The following is a 22,407-nucleotide window of genomic DNA, read 5'->3' as shown; positions in this document are numbered from 1 at the left end:
CATTAGCAACAGGAATTTTGATTTCTGGGAGGGGCTGCACAAAGGACTGATACTTTGCATGTACAGAATATATCACATTGTACCTGGGGAGTCACAAAGTAGTTTACAAACTTGAATTCCAGGAGCCTGACAGCTGCCCTGAGCAGGACCAGGTGAAGGTGGGGCTGTACTGAGGGGTCTGCGAGCTGCAGCGGGACGAGCTGGACTGGGTTTCGCTCTGGTGGAGCAGGTGAGAGGGTCTGGGGGCCAGTGCATTGGGGGAGGGGCTGTCACCCCAGTGGCCGAAGCCCGGAGCACTGACCCCCTCACCCCTTTTGTGGCTGAACTCCAGAGCCCCCACCTCCCTCCCTGCCCTCCTGTGGATGAATCGCAGAGCCCAGAGCCCCCACTCCCTTCCACCTCCCCAGCGGCTGAAGCTTGGAGCCCTGATCTCCCCCCCATGGCAGCCGAAGACCAGGTCTCTTCCCTTCATCTCTCTTGGTGGCTTGAACCTGGACACAAGCCCGGAGTCCTCCCTCCCCCCCTCCGCCCTGGGTGCTATAGCCCGGATCCTGGAGTCTCTACCCTGTTGTGGGAGACCAGAGCCCCAAACCCAGAGTTAGCCCTCCATCGATCAAGCCTGGAGCCCTGAGCCCATCCCCACCCCCGGGAGTTGTTTCGGAAGATGGTACACGCCTATGTAGGGCCCTATGAAATCTCTTTTATTATTGGGGATTTTCCAATTTAGTATTTTCTGAGTTTTGTCCTTTCCATTTCTTAAAAATTAATTCCGTCTTTATGGTTTTTGTGTTAATCACAATTGTTTGATACACTGACCACAGTTAAGTAGCTTTACTATAAATGCACACAAATGTTCAGATATGGCTTGCAAGGGGAGAAACTGATTTTACTAAAAGAATCCTACAATTTAAACAAAACTTCCTGTAGATGCCCAGAGTACGGTAAAAGTGACATTTTTAACTCACCTTTTAAAGTAGCTGTAAGTAACACGAGCAACTGACATTGCTGAACAGTGAAACTACAGTCCACAGCAGTGTGTGTGTGCATGGGGGAGGGAGGTTGTGGGGGGAGTGGAGTGTGTGTGTGTGTGTGTGTGTGTGTGTGTTGGGGCAGAGTATGTATGGGTGTGTTGGGGAGTGGGGGAGGAGTGTGTGTGTGTGGGTGGAAGTATATGGGGCACAATGGAGGTGAGTGTGTGGGTGGGGGTGGAAGTTTGTGGGGGCAGTGGGGGTGAATGTGTGGATGGGGGTGGGCGTGGAAGTTTGTGGGGGCAGTGGAGGTGAGTGTGTGCGTGAGGGTGGGCGTGGGTGGAAGTTTGTGGGGGCAGTGGAGGTGAGTGTGTGTGTGCGGGTTGTGTGGGTGGAAGTTTGTGGGGGCAGTGGAGGTGAGTGTGTGGGTGGGGGTAGGTGGAAGTTTGTGGGGGCAGTGGAGGTGAGTGTGTGGGTGGGGGTGGGTGGAAGTTTGTGGGGGCAGTGGAGGTGAGTGTGTGGGTGGGGTGGGGGTGGGTGGAAGTTTCTGGGGGCAGTGGATGTGAGTGTGGGGGGGTGTGGAAGTTTGTGGGGGCAGTGGAGGTGAGTGTGTGGGGGGGTGGAAGTTTGTGGGGGCAGTGGAGGTGAGTGTGACTGTGTGTCTTGGGGCAGTCAGGAGGCCGGGGGTCCCGTCCTCCGTGTGAGCTGGAGGTGCCTGACCAGGGCTGAGCTGAGGGGAGAGAAGCAGCCCAGGGAGCTCTGTCTCCCGTGGCCGTGCGGAGCGTCTCGGGGAGAAGCGGATGCTCCGCCCCCCGTGAGCGCACCGGCCCCGGGTGCAGCGGGGGGACCGGGACCGAGCACAGCGACGCCCCGGGGCCGGGCGGGGATGTCCTAGGGCTGAAAGTACCACTTAGACCTGACCGGGCACCGCGGCTGAGCGCCCCGGGGCACCCGAGCCGGGCGGTTCGGTTCGGTGCGGTGCGCCCCGGGGTGCGCGGGCCCGAACCAACCTCCGCGGGGGACGGGCACCCCGCTGTGCCCCGGCCCCGCCCCCAGCCCCGCCCCGCTCTGCCCCGGCCCCGCCCCCAGCCCCGCCCCGCTGTGTCCCGGCCCCGCCCCCCGCCCCGCTGTGCCCCGGCCCCGCCCCCAGCCCCGCCCCGCTCTGCACCGGCCCCGCCCCCACCCCGCCCCGCTCTGCCCCGGACCCGCCCCCAGCCCCGCCCCGCTGTGCCCCGGACCCGCCCCCAGCCCCGCCCCGCTGTGCCCCGGACCCGCCCCCAGCCCCGCCCCAAGCTCTGGCCCGGCCCCGGCCCCTGTCCCGCCCCTGCTCTGGCCCAATCCCGCCCCGCCCGGGCTCGCCCCTGCTCCAGCCCCGCCCCGCTCTGCAGCGACCCGCCCCCAGCCCCGACCCAAGCTCTGGCCCGGCCCCGGGCCCTGTCCCGCCCCTGCTCCGGCCCAATCCCGCCCTGCTCTATCCCGGCCCCGCCCCTACTCCAGCCCCGCCCCGCTGTGCCCCGGCCCCGCCGCTGCTCCAGCCCCGCCCCGCTGTGCCCCGGCCCCGCCCCTACTCCAGCGCCGCCCCGAACCCCGCTCCGCTGTGCCCTGCCCCGCCCCCTGCCCCGCCCCGTGCTGCGTCCATGCTCCAGCCCCAGCACTGCCCCGCTGTGCCCCGGCCCCGCCCGCAGCCCCGCCCCGCTGTGCCCCAGCCCCGCCCCTGTCCCGCCTAGGTCTGCCCCTCCCCCGCCTCCACTCCAGTCCCTGCTCCGACCCCGCCCCCAGCCCCGCCCCGCTCGGCCCCCGCCCCTGCCCCGCCCCCAGCCCCGACCCGTTCTGCCCCGGCCCCGCCCCAGCCCCGCCTCCCCCAGGGCTTGGCCTCTGCCCTGATCGCTCTGCCCCACCCCCCAGCCGCCACATGCCCCGCCCACTGCCACCTCCTTTCGCCTCCCTAGCGCCGCCGCCCCTGAAACCACTCTACCCAGACCGAGGCCGGAAGCGGAAGTGAGTGCGGAGCTCAGGACGCCATTAGGAGAAGGTCAGAGGCGCCAGAGGGTGGGGTGGGGCGGGGCTGTTGCGCGCTGCTTCTGCCAGCCCCGGTGCATTGTGGGATTCCTTCTCCCTCCCAGCGAGTGTCTCCTGTTCCACCCACCCCGACCCTCATCTCCACTGCACCCACAAACTTCCACCCACCCCCACACTCACCTCCACTGCGCCCACAAACTTCCACCCACCCCCCCACACACTCACCTCCACTGCCCCCACAAACTTACACTCCCCCACACACACACTCACTCCCCTCCACTGCCCCCACAAACTTCCACCCACACACACACCCAACTCACACACACACTTCCACTGCCCCCACAAACTTCCACCCACCCCCACCCCACCCACACATTCACCTCAACTGTGCCCACAAACTTCCACCCACCCCCACCCCACCCACACATTCATCTCCACTGCGCCCACAAACTTCCACCCACCCCCCCACACACACACATTCACCACCACTGCGCCCACAAACTTCCACCCACAACCCCCGCACACACACATTCACCTCCACTGCACCCCACAAACTTCCACCCACAACCCCCGCACACACACACTCACCTCCACTGCCCCCACAAACTTCCACCCACACACCCCCCCAACTCACACACACACTCACCTCCACTGCCCCCACAAACTTCCACCCACCCCCACCCCACCCACACATTCACCTCCACTGCGCCCACAAACTTCCACCCACCCCCACCCACACACTCACCTCCACTGCCCCCCACAAACTTCCATGCCCACCCCCACCCACACATTCACTGCCCCCACAAACTTCCACCCACACACACCCCCACCCTCACCTCCACTGCGCCCCATAAACTTCCACACAAACACTCACACTCCTCCCCCACTCCCCAGCACACCCATACATACTCTACACACACACACACACTCCACTCCCCCCACAACCTCCCTCCCCCATGCACACACAGACTGCTGTGGAGTGGAGTGTCACTGTTCAGCAATGTCAGTTGGTCGTGTTACTTACGGCTGCTTTAAAAGGTGAGTTAAAAATGTCACTTTTACCGTACTCTGGGCATCTGCAGGAACTTTTGTTTAAATTGTAGGATTCTTTTAGTAAAATCAGTTTCTCCCCTTGCAAGCCATTTCTGAACATTTGTGTGCATTTATAGTAAAGCTACTTAACTGTGGTCAATGTATCAAACAATTGTGATTAACACAAAAACCATAAAGACGGAATTAATTTTTAAGAAATGGAAAGGACAAAACTCAGAAAATACTAAATTGGAAAATCCCCAATAATAAAAGAGATTTCATAGGGCCCTACATAGGCGTGTACCATCTTCCGAAACAATTCTGTACATGCAAAGTATCAGTCCTTTGTGCAGCCCCTCCCAGAAATCAAAATTCCTGTTGCTAATGGTACCAGCCTCTGTCTGTATGTCTGTGTGTGTGTGTGTATGCATAAGTTTATTGTGATGTCATGTGTGACAAGAGCAAAGACCGTTCTGGTTCAGCACTCTTGCCCTGCCTTCAGTCTGCCAACTTGCTTGGTTGACAACGGCTAGTGAACCCAGGAGCTGATAGACGCGTACTATCCATCTGTCAACAACTTCTTGAATCAGCTATTTCCACAGCTTTTTGGAAGAAGATGAGATTTTACAAAAGGTAATTCCCAGATTCTTTTCCTGCTCCTTAGATCACACATGACAGGTTGTTGCCTCCTTCATAGATTCATAGATTCTAGGACAGGAAGGGACCTCGAGAGGTCATTGAGTCCAGTCCCCTGCCCTCATGGCAGGACCAAATACTGTCTAGACCATGCTGGACCCTCTCCAATTTCTCCACATCTTCCTTGAAATGTGGTGCCCAGAACTGGACACAATACTCCAGTTGAGGCCTAACCAGCGCAGAGTAGAGCGCAAGAATGACTTCTTATGTTTTGCTCACAACACACCTGTTAATGCATCCCAGAATCATGTTTGCTTTTTTTGCAACAGCATCACACTGTTGACTCATATTTAGCTTGTGGTCCACTATAACGCCTAGATCCCTTTCTGCCGTACTCCTTCCTAGACAGTCTCTTCCCATTCTGTATGTGTGAAACTGATTGTTCCTTCCTAAGTGGAGCACTTTGCATTTGTCTTTGTTAAACTTCATCCTGTTTACCTCAGACCATTTCTCCAATTTGTCCAGATCATTTTGAATTATGACCCTATCCTCCAAAGCAGTTGCAATCCTTCCCAGTTTGGTATCATCTGCAAATTTAATAACCGTCCTTTCTATGCCAATATCTAAGTCGTTGATGAAGATATTGAACAGAGCCGGTCCCAAAACAGACCCCTGCGGAACCCCACTTGTTATACCTTTCCAGCAGGATTGGGAACCATTAATAACTACTCTCTGAGTACGGTTATCCAGCCAGTTATGCACCCACCTTATAGTAGCCCCATCTAAGTTGTATTTGCCTAGTTTATCGATAAGAATATCATGCGAGACCCTATCAAATGCCTTACTGAAGTCTAGGTATGCCACATCCACCGCTTCTCCCTTATCCACAAGACTCGTTATCCTAGCAAAGAAAGCTATCAGATTGGTTTGACATGATTTGTTCTTTACAAATCCATGCTGGCTATTCCCTATCACCTTACCACCTTCCAAGTGTTTGCAGATGATTTCCTTGATTACTTGCTCCATTATCTTCCCTGGCACAGAAGTTAAACTAACTTTTCTGTAGTTTCCTGGCTTGTTTTTATTTCCCTTTTTAGAGATGGGCACTATATTTGCCCTTTTCCAGTCCTCTGGAATCTCTCCTGTCTCCCATGATTTTCCAAAGATAATAGCTAGAGGCTCAGATACCTCCTCTATTAGCTCCTTGAGTATTCTAGGATGCATTTCATCAGGCCCTGGTGACTTGCAGGCATCTAACTTTTCTAAGTGATTTTTAACTTGTTCTTTTTTTATTTTATCTTCTAAACCTACCCCCTTCCCATAGCATTCACTATGTTAGTCATTCCTTCAGACTTCTCGGTGAAGACCAAAACAAAGAAGTCATTAAGCATCTCTGCCATTTCCAAGTTTCCTGTTACTGTTTCTCCCTCCTCACTGAGCAGTGGGCCTACCCTGTCCTTGGTCTTCCTCTTGCTTCTAATGTATTGTGGAAGCAGAGAAAGAACGGACAGGAAGGGGATTGCAATGCATGACAGTTTGTTAGCAAGAGTTAGGCTAACTGTAACCCTAATAACGCGAGATTTGTAGAAGCGAGGATTGTGTGAGGCGAGTGGGAAAGAACTGTGTGAGAAGTTGTTGCGACCTTGTGTAGATAATATTGTATGTAGACTAGAGTCTAAACAAGTGAGGAAAATAAGATATCAGGATGACCTATGTATAAACAAAATGCAGCTGTTGCTCATTATTGTCTGTAACAAAAGGTATAAATGCTTGCTGTAATTGTTTACCTGGGAGAGACCTGCCTAGGAGGGGGAGACCCTGTGTCCTAGTGCACTCTCTCCCTCTATGCAATTGATAGAGAGAGAATAAAGTATCTGATTTTGCTGTACCCAACCAAAGAGTGAGAACTGTGTTTTTCTCCGACAGTATTGATAAAAAGGCTTCTTGTTTCCCTTTATTTCCGTAGCCAGTTTGAGCTCATTTTGTGCCTTTGCCTTTCTAATCTTGCCCCTGCATTCCTGTGTTGTTTGCCTATATTTATCCTTTGTAATCTGTCCTAGTTTCCATTTTTTATATGATTCCTTTTATTTTTTAGATCATGCAAGATCTCGTGGTTAAGCCAAGGAGGTCTTTTGCCACATTTCCTATCTTTCCTACTCAGCGGAATAGCTTGCTTTCGGGCCCTTAATAGTGTCCCTTTGAAAAACTGCCAACTCTCCTCAGTTGTTTTTCCCCTCAGTTTTGATTCCCCTGGGACCTTACCTATCAGCTCTCTGAGCTTAGCAAAATCCGCCTTCCTGAAATCCATTGTCTCTATTTTGCTGTACTCCCTTCTACCCTTCCTTAGAACTGTGAACTCTATGATTTCATGGCCCTCCCCCTCTACAACAACCCTCCCCAGCACCTCCCCCAAAATCCCCTACCTGAGCTGGATCCACCACAGCCATTTCCCTTCCCCGGCCCCTAGGAAGATGGGACGGTCTGGAGCAAAACGGGGTCGTTATTCTGCAGCCTGTCAGAGTGAGAAGGGAAATTCGGGAGGTTTCTCAATTAGTGTTAGCCCATTTCACACCCCGATTCCCCCAGGCTCTGTCCTTGCAGACAGACACTCTAGACTCTGCCATGCCCGGAGACGCCTCAGTGACGCTATTACAGCACAGACCCGACCTCTCCCCCGGGACTAAACCCACCAGACGCTATTACACTCTCCCAGGAACAGAGTCTCTGAGCCAAACGCCAGAAAAGAGCAGAATCAAAGGAGCCCCTTTGGGGGATCCCCCGACACTGTCCCCAGAACAGCCCATTCCCTCAGCAGCGCAGGGACCAGGCAGAGGCAGGAACTGGCTTTTCCTTTCTCTGCCCCTCCCCTCTCCCAGGAAAGTCACTGCCCCGGGGGGCTGCAGGGAATGGAGCTGGGCAAGGCTGGGTGCCCGGAACCTCCCTCCCCACTGATTGCTCCAGCTGCCCCGTCCAGTCTCTCCCCTCTCCCTCCTGCACGAAGAGCCGGTCACTGTCCTGCATTCCCGTGGGCGTTTCCTCGCCAATAGCTACAGCCACTGCTAACGGGGTGAACCTGGGTGTGTTGGGCAGCAGTTCTGAGCCGCGCAGAAACTCTGGGGCAGGGATGGGGCGAGCAGGAGCCATTTCTGCAGAGTCACTTTCCAGCCTGGGCCCAGCACTTACCCCAGATCTCTCGTATCACCTGCAGTCTCTGGCTCAGGAGCTGATGCCAGCAGAGCCCAGGGGAGTGGGGGGAGGGTGTAAACTATTTCCCTGAATCAAGTCTCCTTCGGCAGCTCAGTCACCATTTCAGCTAGAGCAGAGCTGCAGTACCTGGGCACTGGGCCACCCGGGGCCTTTAACACCACAGCCCTGGGGAGGGGGTGCTGAGCTGGACCATCCAGTGAGGAACACAAGTCCTTCTACCCTCCACCACACCCTAGTTTGGAACTGCTGCTGACGGCTCCCCCCATCCATGGTAACTTTTATCCCCTCTGCCTCCCTCTATCTGGGGGTTTTCCCTTCTGCACCTACCTGGCAGGGCAGGCTGCCCCCACCCCAGTCTGAACCCCTGAGCTTGTCCCAGTTTTGTCCCTCTGCCCATCCCTCCCCTCCGATTTCTCCCCTTCAGGGGGATATTCCCTGCCTTTGATTGCAGGGAGTAGATTCTGATGGCGCGTGAGGGCAGCAACTTGCAGATGTTACTGAGCATGTGAGAAGAACATTAGAAGATAAGAACGGTCAGACTGGATCAGACCAAAGGTCCATCTAGCCCAGTGTCCTGTCTGCCAACAGTGGCCAGTGCCAGGTGCCCCAGAGGGAATGAACAGACAGGAATCATCCAGTGACCCATCCCCTGTTGCCCAATTCCCAGCTTCTGACAGACAGAGGTTAGGGACACATCCCTGCCCATCCCGGCTAACAGCCATTGATGGACCTGGCCTCCATGAACCCATCTAGTTCCCCTTTGACCACAGGACCCTGCTCAGGAACAGTGAAGTTGCAAGTTCTAAAAGGAAACAGCTTCTGATACAAGGGCAGCTCCTCTTCCTCCTCCCCTCCCATGGGGATGAGCAGCCCCCACAACTGCCACTCTGCCCCAGCCTCCTTCAACCCATTGCCCCCTTCAGCCTCCCGCCAAATGTCCCCTTCCCCCCATCGCCCCCTTCAGCCTCCTCCTACTGCCCCCCATCGCCCCGTTCAGCCTCCCCCAACTGTTCCCTTCCCCTCACCGCACCTGGTCACCTTCACCCCCCGTTACCCTCTTCAGCCTCCGGCAACTTCCCCCCACTGCCCTGGCTCCACCACTCTCAGGTTCCCTTCCCCCCAACCATCTGCTCCCTTGCCATGGGTAAGAGGGGCAGAAAATGCTTTTGAAAAAACCTTTTGCAAAGTAAAAATAAAACAAACCAAACAACCCCCTCCCTTGCTTTGTGCTGGGTGCCCAGCTGTGGGCTTGTGTGTGTGTGTGTGTGTGTGTGTGGGGGGGGGGGTGTTCTGAGCGCACACTGTTCAGGGAAGGGGTGGAGTTGGCCAAAGGGGCAGGTGGAATCTTTAGCAGAGAATTCCTTTCTCCATTCTGTTAGCTAACCATTGCTGTTAAATGTCAGCCGACGAATGCAGCATTTGAAGCAATCTGACTCTAAATCCCCTGCCCTCTCGGTTGCTGCAGTTCTCACACCCTCTGCTCTTGTGATGTCATCACATGACATGGTGTCTTATTCCCATAGTGTCTTATATATTAGCCAGGACCATAGTTTATAAGGTAAAAACTGAAGCATAACTCCTTCTCTTCCCCGTTTTGACTTAGGAAAAATAAATCCTGTCCCCTCCCCCAGCCCCAGCCCAGCCCCACCAGAGCTGCTGCGGCCAGGAGACAGGTGCTCTCTCACCTGGCCCTGAGCTGCTGTGGTGAGAGAGGGCTGGGGGGAGTCCTCTCTCCCTCGGGCAACCTGCTCCCCAAACCCCGCATTCCGAGCCCCAGCCCAGAGCCTGCATCCCCAGCCGGAGCCCTCACCCCCCTGCACCCCAACCCTCTGCTCCAGCCCTGAGCCCCTCATTCCCAGCCCTACCGAAGAGCCCACACCCCCAGCCGGAGCCCTCTCACCCTGTACCACAATCCTCTGCCCTAGCCCTGAGCCCCTCATTCCTAGCCCCATCCCAAAGCCCGCACCCCCAGCCAGAGCCCTCACCCCCTGCACCCCAACCCTCTGCCCTAGCCCTGAGCCCCTCATTCCCAGCCCCACCCCAGAGCCCACACCCCAACCCTCTGCCCCACTTCAGCCCCCTCCCACACTCTGAACCCTTCAGCCTCACCCCTGCCACACACCGTCCATGTGCAGAATGAATTTTGTGATGTGCAGCAATATACAGGTGATGTGTCACATAACAAAATTGCACATATTGGTGCACATCACAAAATTCATTCCGCACACGGACATACAAAATGTGAGGAAACACTGCTCCTGACTTTCAACCTATCTGAGACATCTTGAATTTCATACAGTGACTGATCAGAATAAAGTGCTCTCAAGTGAGCTGCAGACCAATAGTGGTTCATAGGAATTATTCAGCAAGTATTTTAGAAGACCTAGACCATTAGAGGAAATCATGACCTGCTAAGAGACAATTAATGGAGAGAAGCAGCAAGATTAATCCCATACATTGGATTGGTTGTGACTTATTTGCCTGATTTGAAAAGAGGCCAAAAGGACCTGAGTCTCCTCGCTGGCGATAGCCCCCTGCTCGGCCAATCAGCACTGAGACTCTGAGGGGCGGGAGGCTGAGAGGTCTCACCAGATGTCCCAAAGGATGGCCCAGGTCACCATCAGAGGGGATCACTCTCAGATCCAGCCTCACCTCTTTGTGAGGACCTCCCGCAATGAGAGCACCCCCCACCCCATCCACACTCCACACACACTCCTTCTTGGTAGAGGGAGGGAAGCCGGGGAAAGGGGAAAAAGAAGCAAGAGAAGAGGAGAAAGGAGGGAGGAAAGAGGAAAAGGGAAACCAAAAAGGATAAACCCCAATGTCCCCAGGGATTCTAAGCGTCAAAGTCCTAGGCAGGAAATAAAATTCGGCCACCTTAAGCCAGTGTTTTCTGGGCCTAGAATGCTGCCTGCACCAGGGGGATCAGACTGAACAGGTTCCAAACCTCTCTGGGCCTCTTACCTTGGAAAAGGGAAGTTTGTTTTTGGTACAATCAGTGGTAGGAAAGGAGAAAACTCCACAGAGGTTCCTCCCCATGCTCACATCCGTGAATCCTAATTCTCTCTCAGTCCTCGAGGAGAGACCTCGTGAAGGAGATTTGCGGCAGCAAAGCTGGGGGGGTCTCAGAGACTGGCCTGGCCCTGCCCGGCTGATGTCAGGGTCTCTCTGTGAGGTCACCCCCTCCCCACCACCTTTGCCCAATAGGCCGAGTTCCTGCAACAGGCCTTTGTGATGTCACTGCCACCCCCACCCCTCCCCTCCAAGCTGATGTCCTGCCCCTGGCCAGCCTCGTTGGGTGTTTGTTTCCCCTGGATCTAGGGTTGCCAACTTGCTGGCCCAACAAAACTGACCACCCTTGTCCCGCCCCATCAAGGATGGAATACAAGGCTGAGTTCACTCACCAACCCCCTGAAACATGTCAGTGCCCCAGAGAAAACCGGACCCCTGCTATTGGAACGAAATGCTGGAGATCTGAATGGGAAAGGGACTGTCTGAATTGTCAAGATGGGGAACGAACAACAATCTACAGCAATGTCATTAACACAAACACACTCCAATCCTGCTCCAGCCGGAAGGGAAATGGGCAGGAATTCCTGCTGTCCAGCAATGGACACACTTATAGCCCCGCACAGCAGTGAGTGGGCCGGGGAGGCTGGTCTGAGCAAACACTGTGAAGTGATAATTCACTAAGAGAATCATAGTGTAGGGAAGCCAGTGGCCATCAGGTAGCTGTGGCTGAGGGGTTAAGGTGCTGGACTAGAAATCCGTTGGGGCCTTCCCACGTAGATTTGAATCTCCGTGCCAACTCCGGAAGCATTGAACTGTTGTCATTGCTGTAGTCTCAGTGCTGGCGCATCCTTAGTGCCAACTGGAGGTAGATCTGGTCTCACTCTCAGGCTGTCTACACTTAAAATGCTCCTGTAGTACTTTGGAGTAGACAGTTGCTACAGTGACTGGTGAGGTTTTCCTATTGCTCTAGCTGCACTGTCAGAACACAGAGGCTGAATTCCCACCCCACCTGCATGGGAGCTCTCAGCAGTTTAATTGTTCTGCAGCCAGCTTCCCATTAGAAATGCTGTTGTGGGACATTCCTAGACCTGGACATCTACCAAGGACAGAATTTGAAGAGCAAACCTGGCTCCTCCCACCAGGAGGGATTGGAGTGTTTTGTCCCTTGTGACGGGTTGGATCACAGAAAGCCCCTTGGGAGCTGCCAACCGATGTGCCAAGACTACTTCTGCCCCTGCTTTCCTGCCCTGGCAGCTCAGGACCCCAGAACCCTGTCTTGTTGAGCCAGACACGCCCGTCAGCTCCAACACAGACCCAGGGTCTGAATTACTTGCCCAAAGCTGCAGGCTTAACCTGAAAGCAGCTCACAGAAGCTCAGGTTCAGCTGTTTGTCCTCTATGACCCTAAATCCTTTTCATAGTCCCAGCTTTCCAGGCTACGGTTCCCTAGGCTGTAGGTGTGGCCACCAGCCTCCGTTCCCAGCTATAGGGCCTGGCTTTTGGCTGTATTAAACTGCATTTGTTTTACTAATCCCATTTTATCAAACTATCCAGGCTGCTCTGTACAACTGCCCCATCATTAGCATTATTTACCACTCCTCCAAGCTGTGTTAGCCACAGACTTTATCAGCAGTGATTTTATATTTACTTCCAGATGGTTAATTACAAAGTTGAATAGTGAGGGGGCTACAGCCAATCCCTGTGGTGCCTCGTTAACAGCTCCCCCATTCAGTGATGATGCCCCATGGACAGGTACAAGGTCAGACTTGGGGTCACCCATCAGGAGAAGGGGAGCAGGGGGATTATTTTACTACTGTTTTATAATGCACCTAATTTTTTTATTCACAGGCTCCACCTACAGTGTCTGTCACTCTTGTACCTGGGCCCTTCTGGGACAATTCTCGTCTCATTTACACTGGAGCCAATCCAAAGTGAATCCAGGCCATCCCTCCCAGCCTGCCCATGATTGCTGTCTGTGGAGATCTAGCCCAGGGAACAGCCTCACTCCACCATGGTTGGGCTGGTTCCCCGATTATTTTGCTTCTGTGGAAACACTTCCAACGGCCTTTCCCCTTCCCCGTCCTGCACATGCTGCCCTGGTTGGGCAGATCCCATCTGTCCAGGGCTTGCCCCTGTCACCTCCACCTTTCCACTCGGGATTTAGAGTAATCCAACAAATCCCCTTCTTTTATTAGCATTGTGTACAGGCCCCACTCAGGGACCAGCCCCATTGTGCCAGGTGCCGTCCACATACAGAACAAACAGACACTCTCTGTCCCACAGAGCTGCAATCTGCCTGCTTCCCGTCTCCCGGCAGGAACCGCTCTTTGCTGCGGCTTGGACCTGCTTCCACTGCTCCCTGGGGGATTGGCAGTTTCACTGGCTCAGGCTGCGTTGCCCCTTGCTGCCTCATCCGAGCCAGCTCAGACACCGTCTAGGGCTCTTCTGAAAGGTCTTTGTGTAAAATCCCAACGCAAGCATCCGCTTCTCCCCGAGACGCTCCCCACGGCCACGGGAGACAGAGCTCGCCCCCCCCCCCAGCGCGGGGATTGTGGCTGGGTCAGTCTGGGCCCCCGAGAGCGAGATGTCAACACTGGGCTTCAGCGCCAAAGGGTTTGACCCGAGCCCCGCTCCAGCCGCAGCTCCAGAGCCAGGAAAAGCGAGGGCACGTTGGGGGGGAGGTGTTACAGGTGCTGCCGGCGACCTTTACATCCAAAGCCATCTGTCCTCATGGCACTGGCCTCTCCTTGCACCCCACACAATGCTCCTGAAACCGGATTAGTAAATGGAACGAATTTCCATTCAGACAGAACCAAGGGCTTAGACCTCAACTGCCTTCAGTGAAGATAACAACTCTTAATTGTTCACCTCAGGGTGGACTGATTTAAATTAAAGCCTTTAATCACCATGCAGAAAACCTTGCTTTGAATCCTCTATTGGAATTGTGTTTGGCATTCGTACTTCAGTCATTTTCCTAAAGATGGGGTAACTTTCCTTGGTGGGGAACCATCAGAATGTCGATTTACGACTAAATATAATCTGGACATGAAATGTGCTGCTTTGTTTGTTTGCTAAGCAGGAGGATACGTCCTTCCTCGGATACGAAATCCTTTCAGCCGGCACCAGCCAGAAAACAAGTAGGCAAACATTTGACAGAACAGACAGAGAAACCTCACTGACAGACACCCGCATGGACGCTGTCTACATGCATGTGTGAACCAGCAGGGAGCTCTTACTGAAAAGTTCCCTCTTTAGCTGGGCATCTCCGGGGAATGGTGACTATTTTCTGCTTCCGCTCTGCGATTGGAGTCCAACCATGTGCCTAGGTTACAAAGAAGAGAAAAGCATTTCAGTCATTAAAAACTGAACAGAAAACCTGACCCTGCCAGGGAGAGTAACCCACACATTCACCTGGGATCTTGCTGTCAGGGCACTACAGAATGGAAGTGCTGAGGAGAATAATGCACTCCCCAGAGTCTGTCCTGGTCCAACCGTGAAAAGACCTTTTAGTCTTACCTCACCAGAGCCAGACCACAGGAAAGGACCAGTTCATGCGGTCTCATGTTGCCAGAGGTATCCAGGATTTACAGCCAATCAGATCTGCAGTGCAATCCACAGCTAAAGGCATTCTGTGTCCAGGCCTATGTAAGCGGGGGAATGGTCCCGCTATCGTGGGGACCTTTCCTGGCTCATACACTACCCCTGTGGAATTGGCTGGCGAAAGGGTCTGAGTCCTCGCTCGCACTAACTTCACCCAGAGGCCCGCCTGACTCCAGGACACCCCTTCTACTCTCGTGTGGCAGAGTCCTCGTAACCCAGACAAGGCTGGGCCCAGGATTCCTGGGGCTCGACCCCCAATCTGGTTGTTGTACTTAGGACAGGGCTCGGGTGTCTCCACTCCGGGGTACTCTCTCTGCTCCGGACGCTTCCCTGACCCATTGATCATCGCATATAGTTCAAAGCAAACACAAGTTATTAAACAGCAAGTCATTAAAAACAAGGAGAAACTGGGGAAGGTGAAAGAAAAAGCCGTCACCCCGCTCTGTGGCACGGGGGACCCCAAACAGCTGTGGCAGTTCACAGTCTGTTCCTCACACGTCCCAGGCCCCTGGCCAGGCCCTGGCTGTGCTGCAGGGACGCTGCGGGTCGGACACTCGCTCTGGTGGTGGCCACACGCCCTCAGTGTCTAGGTGGCAGGGCCCCTCCCCCCCCGCGGGGGTTACAATACCCCTCCCAGTGCGGCCTGCAAGGCCTCTTGACTGGTGGGGTCTCCCTGTACTGGGCCCGCTGCCCAGGAACCCCCACACTCTGCCCAGCTGCTCCCCGCACCTGGCTCCAGAGGGCTCCAGGCCCAGCCCCACTCTGCCCCCACACAGCTGCTGCTGCTCTGCCCCCCACGCGACTCCCTGGGCCGCTCCTCTCCCCTCAGCTCAGCCCTGCTCAGGCAGCTCCAGCTCCCCCGGCCTCCTGACTGCCCCAACACACACAGTCACACTCACCTCCACTGCGCCCACAAACTTCCACCCACCACCACCCCACCCACACATTCACCTCCACTGCCCGCACAAACTTCCACCCACACCCACCCACACACTCACCTCCACTGCCCCCACAAACTTCCACCTACCCCCACCCACACACTCACCTCCACTGCCCCCACAAACTTCCACCCACACAAACCCCCCCACACACACTCACCTCCACTGCGCCCACAAACTTCCACCCACACCCCCCCACACACACACACTCACCTCCACTGCCCCCACAAACTTCCACCCACGGCCACCCCACCCGCACACTCACCTCCACTGCCCCCCACAAACTTCCACCCACCCCCACCCCCACCCACACTCACCTCCACTGCCCTCACAAACTTCCACCCCCCCACACACACACACTCACCTCCACTGCCCGCACAAACTTCCACCCACACCCCCCCCAACTCACACTCACCTCCACTGCCCCCACAAACTTCCACCCACCCCCCCCCAACTCACACTCACCTCCACTGCCCCCACAAACTTCCACCTACCCCCACCCACACACTCACCTCCACTGCCCCCACAAACTTCCACCCCCACCCCCCACCCACACACTCACCTCCATTGTGCCCCATAAACTTCCACCCACACACACACACTCCTCCCCCACTCCCCAACACACCCATACATACTCTCCCCCAACCCACACACACACACACACACTCCACTCCCCCCACAACCTCCCTCCCCCATGCACACACACAAAATGTCACTTTTACCGTACACTGGGAATCTGCAGGAAGTTTTGTTTAAATTGTAGGATTCTTTTAGTAAAATCAGTTTCTCCCCTTGCAAGCCATTTCTGAACATTTGTGTGCATTTATAGTAAAGCTACTTAACTGTGGTCAGTGTATCAAACAATTGTGATTAACACAAAAACCATAAAGACGGAATTACTTTTTAAGAAATGGAAAGGACAAAACTCAGAAAATACTAAATTGGAAAATCCCCAATAATAAAAGAGATTTCATAGGGCCCTACATAGGTGTGTACCTTCTTCCTAAACAACTCCCAGGGGTGGGGATGGGCTCAGGGCTCCAGGCTTGATCGATGGAGGGGGAAGCTCTGGGTTTGGGGCTCTGGTCTCCCACAACTGGGTAGAGACTCCAGGATCCAGGCTATAGCACCCAGGGCGGAGGCGGGGAGGGAGGACTCCGGGCTTGTGTCCAGGCTCAAGCCACCAAGAGAGATGAAGGGAAGAGACCTGGTCTTCGGCTGCCATGGGGGGGGATCAGGGCTCCAAGCTTCAGCCGCTGGGGAGGTGGAGGGGAGTGGGGGGGTCTGGGCTCTGCGACTCATCCACAGGAGGGCAGGGAGGGATGTTGGGGCTCTGGACTTCAGCCACAAGAGGGGTGAGGGGGTCAGTGCTCCGGGCTTCAGCCACTGGGGTGATAGCCCCTCCTCCAATGCACTGGCCCCCAGACCCTCTCACCTACTCCACTAGAGTGAAACCCAGTCCAGCACGTCCCGCTGCAGCTCACAGACCCCTCAGTACAGCCCCACCTTCACCTGGTCCTGCTCAAGGCAGCTGTCAGGTTCCTGGAATTCAAGTTTGTAAACTACTTTGTGACTCCCCAGGTACAATGTGATATATTCTGTACATGCAAAGTATCAGTCCTTTGTGCAGCCCCTCCGAGAAATCAAAATTCCTAGAGATTTTGGCCGAGTCTCCCAGTGTTGCTAATGGTACCAGCCTCTGTCTGAATGTCTATGTGTGTGTGTGTGTGTGTGTATGCATAAGTTTATTGTGATGTCATGTGTGACAAGAGCAAAGACCGTTCTGGTTCAGCATTCTTGCCCTGCCTTCAGTCTGCCAACTTGCTTGGTTGACAATGGCTGGTGAACCCAGGAGCTGATAGACGTGTACTATCCATCTGTCAACAACTTCTTGAATCAGCTATTTCCACAGGTTTTCGAAAGAAGATGAGATTTTACAAAAGGTAATTCCCAGATTCTTTTCCTGCTCCTTAGATCACACATGACAGGTTGTTGCCTCCTTCATAGATTCATAGATTCTAGGACTGGAAGGCACCTCGAGAGGTCATTGAGTCCAGTCCCCTGCCCTCATGGCAGGACCAAATACTGTCTAGACCATCCCGGATAGATATTTATCTAGCCTACTCTTAAATATCTCCAGAGATGGAGATTCCACAACCTCCCTAGGCAGTTTATTCCAGTGTTTACTGAACAAGTTTTCTCCCTCCTCCTTATGACACCCTTTTAGATACCTGAAAACTGCTATCATGTCCCCTCTCAGTCTTCTCTTTTCCAAACTAAACAAACCCAATTCTTTCAGCCTTCCTTCATAGGTCATGTTCTCAAGACCTTTAATCATTCTTGTTGCTCTTCCCTGGACCCTCTCCAATTTCTCCACATCTTCCTTGAAATGTGGTGGCCAGAACTGGACACAATACTCCAGTTGAGGCCTAACCAGCGCAGAGTAGAGCGCAAGAATGACTTCTTATGTCTTGCTCACAACACACCTGTTAATGCATCCCAGAATCATGTTTGCTTTTTTTGCAACAGCATCACACTGTTGACTCATATTTAGCTTGTGGTCCACTATAACGCCTAGATCCCTTTCTGCCGTACTCCTTCCTAGACAGTCTCTTCCCATTCTGTATGTGTGAAACTGATTGTTCCTTCCTAAGTGGAGCACTTTGCATTTGTCTTTGTTAAACTTCATCCTGTTTACCTCAGACCATTTCTCCAATTTGTCCAGTTCATTTTGACCAGCCCGGTCACCCCCCTCCCGCCCCCTACCACATTCCCCTTCCCCCTCCTGCCCCCTCCCACATCCCTGCTCACCCCCCTCCCACATCCCTGTTCCCCAATTCCTGCCCCCTCCCACATCCCCCGTCACTCCTCTCCCACCCTCTCCCACATCACCCTTCCCCCTCCCCCTTCCTGCCCCCTCCCACATCCCTGGTCACCCCCCTCCTGCATCCCTGTTCCCCAATTCCTGCCCCCTCCCACAACCCTTCCCCTTCCCCCTCCCCCCGGCTCCCCACATGTCGCTGCCCCGCCCCCACCCCCTGCAAACCCTGGGCGCTGCAGCCGCTTCCCTCTGCCCGAGGCCGGGACTCGCAGCTCGCCCCGCTGGGAGCAGCCTGGGCCCCCCGCCCCGCACAGGCTGCACCGGGAGCAGCTCCCTGCGGGGGGCAGGTCTCCCCTTCTCCCCACGTGGGGCACTGCCGGGGGGGCTCGGGGTCCCAGTCAGGGGGGCCGGGCCGGGGTCTCTGCCCGGGGAGAGTCTCGGTGCGGGGGGAGGCCGTGGGAATATCCCTCCCCCGCCTGCAGCCAGGGCTCGGGGGGCCCCAGCGGCAGCAGCCGAGGGCCGGGGGGCTGGCAAGGCAGCGCCCGCAATTCACTCCTGCTGCTGGGCTGCGCCCCGGCTCGCTCCGCCCGGCGCCTCCTGGGCCCTGGCGAGCTGGAGTCGCTGGGTCTGGCCGGGGGGTCTGGCTCTTATTCATGTCTTGTGGCGTCACCCCCGGCCCCCAGCAGGGACGTGGGGCCAAGGGGTCCATGCCCAGGGGCCCAGGGATTTCAAAGGCGCCGGGCCGAGGGGATCCATCTGTGTTTTTAAATAAAAATGAAGATACAAAATGTCACTAGATCAGTCGATGCCACAACTTACGCCTAGTGGGTGACAGACCCCCCGTCCCCCGCTGGTGCACACAGCCAGAGATGCCCCAAGGCCGACCAACAACCGTGGTTGGTGCCACCCCACTACCCCGCCCACAGACCCATGGGGCTTCCCCCCACAAGCCCCCAGGCCCCAGTGTGGCCCACCACTCCACAATCCCCCACCGACTGTCCTCCTCGCCCCAAGCCAGGGTGCAGCCACCCCACGCAGCTGTGCCACCCGACAGCCCCTCCCCCCACAGCCCCCCACAGCCATGCTGTGTCCCCCTGGGGGCAGCCATGCTGCTGCCCCTCACTACCTCCCAGCCCAACAGCCACAGCCATGCCATTGACCCAAGCCCCCGATCCAAGTCCCCTATAGCCTCTCCCTCCCCCAGGCCCCTCCCAGACCCAGGCCCCATCCGTACAACCCAATCGCCCCCTGCCAACAACCCCCCTCTCCTCTCCCACAGCACCGATCCATCCCCTACCCTCCCACACCACACAGACCCCTCCACCTCCCAGCTGTGCCACCCCCCCACCCCGAGCCAGACCACCAACCCCGTCAGACACCCTCCCCTGCTGGTGCAACAAGGTCTCCCCAAGACCGACAACAGCTATGAATTAAAACCCCACAGTGTTTGTTGGGGCTGCTGGAGCCGTGGGACCTACCTGGAGATGCTGAAATCTCACTCTTGTCTCTCTCCTCCTGCCCCCATCTCCAAGCCAGGCACTGGGCAGTTCAGTGGTGAAGTGATGAACTGATGATCATCAGTTTGTTTTATGATGGGGGGAGGGGGGAGGTTTAAACTATTTCCCTGGATCAAGTCTCCCTTGGTGTAGTAAGTGAAGGCCCTGATAAAGGCTCAGGATGAGGCCTGAGGCCTGAACTAAAGTAATGGTCAAGACTTTGCTAACATAAGCAAAGTTAAGCTGTGAGCAAGAGGCAGGCCCTGCTCACAGAAGCTGGCAAGGAAAGGGCTGATGTTGCATAAATATATATCCACTTAGCATAGTTACAGTATAAACATGGTACCAAGACACACTATACCGAAACATTCCACAGATAACATGGAACAGGCCGACCCATCCCAATGACAGGGGCAAAAGGGTAAAATGATGGATAGAGTTGTTTTGATCCAACCAACAGGTACAAGGTGCGAGGCGGTACTTTACTACGTAGGGAGGTTGTACCTTGCTACGTGGAGGGGTTGCACCTCAATACGTCAGGAGAGATATGAAACTGCCACTCTGCCCCAGCCTCCTTCAACCCATTGCCCCCTTCAGCCTCCCCCCAAATGTCCCCTTCCCCCCATCGCCCCCTTCAGCCTCCTCCAACTGCCCCCCATCGCCCCGTTCAGCCTCCCCCAACTGTTCCCTTCCCCTCACCGCACCTGGTCACCTTCAGCCCCCCGTTACCCTCTTCAGCCTCCGGCAACTTCCCCCCACTGCACTGGCTCCACCACTCTCAGGTTCCCTTCCCCCCAACCATCTGCTTCCTTGCCATGGGTAAGAGGGGCAGAAAATGCTTTTGAAAAAACCTTTTGCAAAGTAAAAATAAAACAAACCAAACAACCCCCTCCCTTGCTGTGTGCTGGGTGCCCAGCTGTGTGCTTGTGTGTGTGTGTGGGGGGGGGGCGGGTGTTGTTCTGAGCACACTCAGTTCAGGGAAGGGGTGGAGTTGGGCAGGGGCAGGTGGAATCTTTAGCAGAGAATTCCTTTCTCCATTCTTGCATCTGAAGAAGTGAGGTTCTTACCCACGAAAGCTTATGCTCCCAATACTTCTGTTAGTCTTAAAGGTGCCACAGGACCCTCTGTTGCTTTCTCCATTCTGTTAGCTAAACATTGCTGTTAAATGTCAGCCGACGAATGCAGCATTTGAAGCAATCTGACTCTAAATCCCCTGCCCTCTCGGATGCTGCAGTTCTCAAACCCTCTATCAGCTCCTGGGTTCACCAGCCATTGTCAACCAAGCAAGTTGGCAGACTGAAGGCAGGGCAAGAATGCTGAACCAGAACGGTCTTTGCTCTTGTCACACATGACATCACAATAAACTTATGCATACACACACACACACACACACACACACATAGACATTCAGACAGAGGCTGGTACCATTAGCAACACTGAGAGACTTGGCCAAAATCTCTAGGAATTTTGATTTCTGGGAGGGGCTGCACAAAGGACTGATACTTTGCATGTACAGAATATATCACATTGTACCTGGGTAGTCACAAAGTAATTTACAAACCAGGTGAAGGTGGGGCTGTACTGAGGGGTCTGCGAGCTGCAGCGGGATGAGCTGGACTGGGTTTCGCTCTGGTGGAGCAGGTGAGAGGGTCTGGGGGCCAGTGCATTGGGGGAGGGGCTGTCACCCCAGTGGCTGAAGCCCGGAGCACTGACCCCCTCACCCCTCTTGTGGCTGAAGTCCAGAGCCCCAACATCCCTCCCTGCCCTCCTGTGGATGAGTCGCAGAGCCCAGACCCCCCCACTCCCCTCCACCTCCCCAGCGGCTGAAGCTTGGAGCCCTGATCCCCCCCCATGGCAGCCGAAGACCAGGTCTCTTCCCTTCATCTCTCTTGGTGGCTTGAGCCTGGACACAAGCCCGGAGTCCTCCCTCCCCCACTCCGCCCTGGGTGCTATAGCCCGGATCCTGGAGTCTCTACCCAGTTGTGGGAGACCAGAGCCCCAAACCCAGAGCTTCCCCCTCCATTGATCAAGCCTGGAGCCCTGAGCCCATCCCCACCCCTGGGAGTTGTTTCGGAAGATGGTACACACCTATGTAGGGCCCTATGAAATCTCTTTTATTATTGGGGATTTTCCAATTTAGTATTTTCTGAGTTTTGTCCTTTCCATTTCTTAAAAAGTAATTCCGTCTTTATGGTTTTTGTGTTAATCACAATTGTTTGATACCCTGACCACAGTTAAGTAGCTTTACTATAAATGCACACAAATGTTCAGAAATGGCTTGCAAGGGGAGAAACTGATTTTACTAAAAGAATCCTACAATTTAAACAAAACTTCCTGCAGATTCCCAGTGTACGGTAAAAGTGACATTTTGTGTGTGTGCATGGGGGAGGGAGGTTGTGGGGGGAGTGGAGTGTGTGTGTGTGTGTGTGTTGGGGGAGAGTATGTATGGGTGTGTTGGGGAGTGGGGGAGGAGTGTGTGTGTGGGGGTGGAAGTCTATGGGGCGCAGTGGAGGTGAGTGTGTGGGTGGGGGTGGAAGTTTGTGGGGGCAGTGGAGGTGAATGTGTGGGTGGGGGTGGGCGTGGAAGTTTTTGGGGGGCAGTGGAGGTGAGTGTGTGTGTGGGGGTGTGTGTGGGTGGAAGTTTGTGGGGGCAGTGGGAGTGAGTGTGTGTGTTGGGGGA

Source organism: Emys orbicularis, chromosome 17, assembly GCF_028017835.1.
Source record: "Emys orbicularis isolate rEmyOrb1 chromosome 17, rEmyOrb1.hap1, whole genome shotgun sequence".
Taxonomy (NCBI): domain Eukaryota; kingdom Metazoa; phylum Chordata; order Testudines; family Emydidae; genus Emys; species Emys orbicularis.
Note: the sequence above shows the minus strand (reverse complement) of the source record.